The sequence below is a fragment of the Cloeon dipterum genome, chromosome 1 (assembly GCF_949628265.1).
Source record: "Cloeon dipterum chromosome 1, ieCloDipt1.1, whole genome shotgun sequence".
In the NCBI taxonomy this organism is placed as follows: Eukaryota; Metazoa; Arthropoda; class Insecta; order Ephemeroptera; family Baetidae; genus Cloeon; species Cloeon dipterum.
Window position 1 is genome coordinate 13,531,466 of NC_088786.1, and position 7,216 is coordinate 13,538,681.

Sequence of the window (7,216 nt, forward strand, 5' to 3'; positions counted from 1 at the left end):
TTCCCATTTTAAACCAGTGCTATTTGTTGCATTTAAATAAAAAAATTTAGCGTAGACCACTTTAGATTTTATTTCTTTTTAAAATCACCTTCAATAAAATCACTGCAATTTTAATTTTTAAACTGAATCAGACCTGTAAAATAAGTCAATATAAAACCTAAAACGCCGGCGAAGAAACTCAAGTTCAGATTGAAAAAGCGCCTCTCCTAGCCACAATTTAATCTTTTTAAATCAATCGCAGCAAAGAGGAAAATATTTATAAATTTCCTCTGCTGCATTTCAGGGATTCTGTAGATGGTGTTGCTACAGATGAAATGTGAAAATGATGTCGCCCTTCTAATTTTATGAAACGTTTCACGTTTTATTTCTTCAAAAAATCTATATTTCTTACTTCATTGTGGACATTATAACATACTAAAAATAGGTCCATAAAGCTGAGAATATAACGAAGAAACTTATTCAACAATTGAGGTCGATGTGATTTTCTACAAAGAAAAATCCTGTAAGTTACATTTTTGTTAGAAATTCGCTGTCACATTTGATGCAATTTCAATATATTATGTGTACTTTTGCTATGAGGTATGAATACTGAGAACCAACCAAGGGGACACGAATTTAGTTACTTTCGATGAAAATCTATGTGCTTGACTTTTATTAGCATTTGTAAAATATTTTCAAATTCGTTGGACAGTAGTTTTACCAACCGATCCTTGTAAACAATCCAATGTCCTTTGATGATTAAATTGAGTCATTCAGTTTTTCTTAAATTTAAGCACTGATTGTGAGTAACTTTCATTTTTCAACACCCATTTTATGAGTTATTTAACGAAATACTTACCATTATTTATTTTTCAAAACCTTTAATTTCTTTGGCAAAATTTGATTGGTCAATAACGAAATTGCTAAAAGCTCGAATTTATCTAATTGAATAATTTTGCTAAAACAGTTAAATATATTTTTTTTAAATCACTGATGTGAGAGAGTGGAACAAGGAACGATACGTGCGTCTCACGCTTTGAACCTTAAGCAAGGTGAATGAGGATGGTCATGCAAATTGAATGGCATCAAGTGAATATTTAACAGGTTTTGATATCGATCCAACAAAATCTCCTCTCAGTACCGGCCCAACTCGTGTACAACGACCTCCTGTTTTTCAAAAAATGCCTCACAGGAGTGACGGACTACGACGCGATGGCATGAATCACACTAGGACGCGTGCACCGTGGCGACGACCCACTGCATCCTCGGCTGCAGCAGCCACCGGCCCGAACCGACCTAGGCAAAAATGTGTTTGACTTTCGCGTCGTAAAAGAGTGGAATGATGTGCCACCAGTAGTGAAGGACTGTTCTGCGGCACAGTTTCCTACCATGTGCAAGGCGTATGTGATTGCAAGATTTTAATGTGTGATTTTTTGTGATGTGTTACGAATACTAGTCTGGGCTCACTTCGGCTTTGTCCGCAAGGGCAGGGTCTTAGTAACGTGTTTTCCTGAAGTGTCGCCCTTTCTCACATGATTTCTATTTGTATTTGACTTGTGATAACATTAATGTATTATGACAAAGTGTTTGAATAAATAATAATAATAATAATTATAATAATAATATGAAGATGGTTTCCCTACTATGAACTTTTTAATCATAAACATATAGCGCAGCTAGAGAAGCAAAACTAGAATGTAATTAATTGCAACTCCAAAGGATCGAATGGCATCGGTAGCTGCTGGAGGATCCCATTACTCGTTATGCCTGTTGTCAGGGTCTCGAATACAATCATGGGAAAATAAACATGGCTATTTAATTGCAAGTTTCTGTCGATAGCAAATGAGTATCTTAGCTTACATTTGATTTATCCGATCTATCATACCCAGGAACTTGAGAATAAAATTTTAATTTGCCCCCATACGTTTTTTTAATAAAACTTACTGGTCAATGCTCGTTCAGGTGAAAATAAGATACTAAGAGCGGATTTCTGCGAACCCTGTGCGCTTGTGCGATAAAAAGCGTTTTCCTCTATCCTTCGGCCAACATGTCTACCGAAGTTCGCACTCGCGGCTGACGCGATCAAGGGTGCATTTGCGTCGGCGGGCAACTCACCCACTAATGGCTGAACCCATCTGCGTTGGCCGTGGAGCTGCGCTAAAATGCCCAAGGGTGAGTTACTCGCGGGCTGCAATTCTCCTCACCACGTCCTGATGCATTATTCAGAGACCTACTTTGCACACACGCGTAAGCACATACACACCGTAAAACGCGAAACTAAAAAGGCGGTGTTGGTGGATGCACACGCACTCCGGAGGCGTCTTCGGGGAAATCACCGAACGCTGAGCGCGGCAATGAGGCGTGCAATTATCCGACCGACTAGGCAGCTCAACTTTGAACATATACACATGCTACTTGCAAGTTGGGATGATGCTGCCTGCGCGACTCTCGCTGCTCCAAAGAGAGAACAAAGAAGGTGACGTCTCTAAATTTAGAAGCGGCTCTCACTCACTCTCTCCGGCTGCTTCTTACTTAATAATGGCGCACTGACTGCATTCAAACTGTTTTGTGCTGCTGCCTTTGAATTATTTATTCGCGAGAGTACGAGAAGCGTCTCATTATGACTTTGCATGCATATATGCTGTGCTTTCAAAGTGAATCCAAGGGAAGGGAAAGTCGACTTCCTCGCCGGCTGACGAGGCGCGCTATGTAGCTCGCCCGACTGACGAGCCAGATTTATGCACTTCCTGGAAAATTGTTACCGGATCCTCGCCATGCATATTTCATTACGGTTAATTCGCCTGATCGCTCGCTGAATAGAAAGCAAACAAATGAGAGTTGCCAAATGAACAAAAAGAGTAATTGTCTGTTCAATGAGAGCATCGTATAGAAAACAAATTTGAAGCATAACTTCCTATCAAAAACTGCCTTTCAACTTTTAAAATAGATTGCAGAAAAACATTGCTTAAATTTTCATATTAATCACAAATTTATATATGTAATGTATAAATAAACTCTAAAAGTTTTGGCTATCGCTCTCGAGCGAAATAGAAGGGTGTAAATTGTCTTTGGTTGATATATTAGTTTCAAAATTTCAAAATAAATTTCAGGTATTGATAGAAAACAGCTATTTTACCTCAAAATTTTACTCATCTAGAACAATAAATGCATGAAGTAAGAACCCTAAGGCTGAAGACCTCTGATTTTAGAACTGTTGCGCAGGTGTTCTGAAAACTGAATCCAATAATTTATAATAGGACAGGAACCACAATATCCACGACGCATGCAAACTCATGGTCAAAAATCACGTCCGTGGTTCAAATTGTTAGCAGGTGGGAGATCGTGCGACTATTTGACAAAATTGAACCGGCAGCACATTTGAACAGCACAGTTTTCAAGCCAGGCAGCTAGCAAATCAACTCCCATTCACTGCTAGTGCTTTTAGCGATTCAGAAAATTCGGAGCTGCGTGTGCAAGTTCGACAAAGTGGAAGTCCAGTGCCCTGTGCCGGCCTTTATTGCCTCCCTTGGCAGCGGATTATTTCACCGTCGCCGAGGTGCAACTAACGACAACGCTGTGCAGCCTAAGCTAGCGCGCTATTACCTCCGGCCATTTGTCCGCCATTAGGCCTCACCGGATGTTAATTCAAACGCTCTACCGACAGGCAAGAAATATAATTGAACACGTGTGGCCTTTCCTACCGTCACATATTTCCCGTCAAAGCTGCAGGATATTGTATTTTGCCGGAAGCGTTATTTGCAATTGATTTCATCGTTTATAAAAAAATAAATGAAAAATTTTTGAGACTATAAATTTAGAAAATATCGTGCAATGAATGAGCATAGCAGAAAATGAAATGCAGAAAGTTTTATAAGACCGAAGCAGTGATTTATTGAATGAAATATAGGTGAAATTGTTGCGGTCGCATTTTTTGCTCCTGCCAGCAAACTTTCCCCAGCTCTTCTGATTCCCTTTGTGAAAGAAGGGCATGTGAAAGAAATAGGAAAAGAGAGAAAATGAAAATAGCCTCAAGGTTCACGGAAGAAATCTGATCAGTCAAAAAGGTCACAGACGGAGTTTTTGTCGGGCGGAAACCCGAACATTCAGAAAAGCATTTCAATGCTAAACAAATGTTTATTTGACTTTGAATTGGTCGTCGGCCGCTATAGCACTTGAGGATTCGACTCAACCCTTTTCTCTCGCTGAGTGACGACAGAGATTGAAAGATTTGTATAGTTTGGATCGAAAATTTGAAAAAAAAAAAATGTGACAAGGATTCAATCAGTCCTCTAAACAAAGGGCAAATATTTGTATGATTTACTGGGGAAATAAAAAATTTCATCTCCAAAATTGCACAGCCAAAATGTGCATTCATGGGGGAGTAAAAAAGAAATAAATCTCCATCGGGAAAGAGAAGAGCCGAGTCAGAACCGTAAAACGCGAGGTGGGTTTTAGTGCTGGCCTAGAATAAAAGAGGGAAAGATGTGCAGCGTGAGTGAGTTGTGTGCGTTCCAATAATCGGGAATAATCAGAGCTGGGGCGAGCAACCATGGTGATTTATCACCGCCAGTGAAAGAGACCTTATTTTCGGCGAGCTCGGCACTTTGTAGAACGTACTAAATTGCTTCGCAGGTATATCAGACAGTAAAAAGAAGCGTAAAGAGTACTCTGGGGGCTGGGCTAGCCTCGTAAATCACAAACCTCGAGCTGGCATTTTTCGCGCCTCCTTTGCCGTGCACAATTTTAATTAAAACTCCCGTCGCCCTAAGGAGATGCCGCGCGCGTGCTTGAGAAACATCGGAGAGGACTCTTCCTTCCCGCGTGATTACAAGGATCGGTTTGTTTACACGCCACACCAATTTGCTCCTCATTCATCCGACTTGCTGATGGAGTAAAATGAAAATTCTGCATGATTGGAACCAGTTGAAGGACACGTCTGGGTGTTTTGTCGAGTACCATCAAGAGAACTCAGATCTCATGACAAAATTAAAATCCCTTCTATCTTGTTTTCATGTATTACTCTTTTTTAAATAAAAATTTAGGAATGAAGAATTCTCGATTCGATGGCGTTTGAAAAAGAAGCACTCTCATTGGTTTGATTTGTGCAGTTCGAAGTCTGTTTAATAGATTAGACGAATGCATAAAATTATAAATAACGTTATTAAAGGACCCTTTGTGTGATTTAATTATTCTGTATATTATGTCTGTTATGCACCTTTTGGTGTCTAATAAATATTTCATCAAAGGACCCTTTAGATCCAATCAAGCAAAAATGAGAAATGACACGAAATTTAGAATGACAAAACACTGACTAGTGACACCAGCAGAGAAACCATTCAATTTTATTACATTCTCAGGGCTCAGGGTATTCAGTAATTCCATTTCACACGTATCATCCTTTGCTTATCACAGTCGGAAGCGTCTCCCGACAGCAAAGTAAAAAGTGTTTGCAACCTTTCGCTCTGCGTCATTTATTCTAAAATAGTGCTGTCTTGGCACTTTTGCACGCTGCGAGCACACAAATAAAAATAATTCTTGGCTCTCTGGAAAAAAGGAAAAGCGCAATGTGCCTGCGGTCTAGTGGTTGCGTTGCGACACATCAGCGCCTCCGAAAGCCAGAGGAAGTGAATATAATTCCTACGTACTGCACTTGAAAAGTGAGAGCACGCCAGGCTCCTTTGCAACGCTGAGCTCTTTGAATGGTGAGAGCATGCAGCTACTGCGTTTATAATAATTACGAAATTGCAGGTGGGGACCTTAAACGAGAAACTTGATCTCAATTAATTTAATTTGTTCATTTGATTCTCTGCCATTAAATTCTAGACTGGTAATTATTGTTAGTTTCGTGGTTACAGAACATTGGCTTTTTTGTAAAGCGGGTAAAGCACTACTTATTGGCAAACGAAATATATACCAACAGAAGTAAAAGAGTCTGTATTGACAATTTTAATGGCTTCCTGGCTAGACGCAATGATTTAAAGCATAATAAAAAAAAACTGGGAAACGCCGGAAATCGTTTTAACACCTTGCTGAGATCGTTAATGGCACCCATATTAAAGTAAACCTATAGGCATGACCAGACAATTTAAAAAGAAAGGTATTCAAATCACCTTTCTTTGGAAATGAGATATTGCTATTTCCTTAAAATATCTGTAATTATTGGACGGTAATTAATGTTTCCAATATCACAAAAATCAATGACAGGTATTTTATAACTATTTTAAATTGTTATTTTTTCTTTTCTTGGCTAATTCGTGAAATAACACTTTACCCAAGATTGCAACAGTCGTTATTGTTATCCCCATCCTAGCTTTAGCTTCGTGGTAAATCCTGCTCGTCACATATCAGTGTTTTTCAATTTTACACATTTTAAGTTCAAAATTAAGATTTAACTGCCACACTCACCTTCTTATTTATATTGTTCTCTTCATCTGGCTTGAATAGTCCGAGCCGTCCGAGGTTAAATCCAAATGTCGGTGACTTTCGCGAGTGGGCTAAAATTATGCACGAGAACAATTTGCACGAAGCACCGAAAGCCAACTGACTGGCCTACGTTGGCTGGTGAAACCGAATGAGCGCCACCTGCGGCTGTTAGCCCGAGAAGAAGCCGGAGCAATGCACGTCTCCGCCGCCAGATTTGTTATTCGTCTCACTAATGTATCGATCAGGCGGCACCACGATCGACGGCCTGATAAATTTCAAATCGGCCCGGCACCGCGACTGCTAATGAAGCGAGTCGTCTCTTTCTCCGAGCCATGCGAGCTGGACCCGATCCGTGCGCGCACCCCATTAATTTGAGCTGACGCGCGATTGCTCCTCGAGAATGATTAAATACGATCCATCCTCCTTTGGCAGAGGGGAAGCAATTAACCGACCAAGGCAAATTGGGCTTCGAAGCACCGACAATCAACTTTGGAACAAATTTTCCTAACATTCAAGCCAGTATAATAATAACCAAGTTACGCAAGCATCCCGATTCTTCAATGTTTTTTGTCAATACAGCTGATGAATATACAGAAGGTTCTTGAATATCATTTCTAAAATAATTAAATAAGCAGGTACTCACTTTGCTAAAAATGAGAAATCCCCCCACCCCCTGCTATAAATCCACGAACATGTTATTGAATAAAATAAATTAATGCCAGGGATAACTTTTAGATTAGTAATAGTACATTGTGTCCTCTGAACTTTTCAAAACATGTACAATTCCATCCCTCATCAATATGGTCTCGCTAAA

The 7,216-nt window shown here is 39.8% G+C and overlaps 1 protein-coding gene across 2 annotated transcripts in view; it reads right to left on the reverse strand.

The window, feature by feature from the left end:
* Positions 1-6,403, reverse strand: part of LOC135934208 (dual specificity calcium/calmodulin-dependent 3',5'-cyclic nucleotide phosphodiesterase 1-like) — a 158,245-nt gene extending 151,842 nt beyond the window's left edge. The window contains exon 1 of one of the 2 annotated variants that reach the window (XM_065475785.1): positions 6,385-6,403. The gene's annotated coding sequence lies outside the window, so the exon portion shown is untranslated. Of the gene's footprint in view, positions 1-2,094; positions 2,114-6,384 lie in introns of those variants that run through there. The other variant, XM_065475786.1, reaches the window with a different exon arrangement.
* Positions 6,404-7,216: the final 813 nt, after the last annotated feature.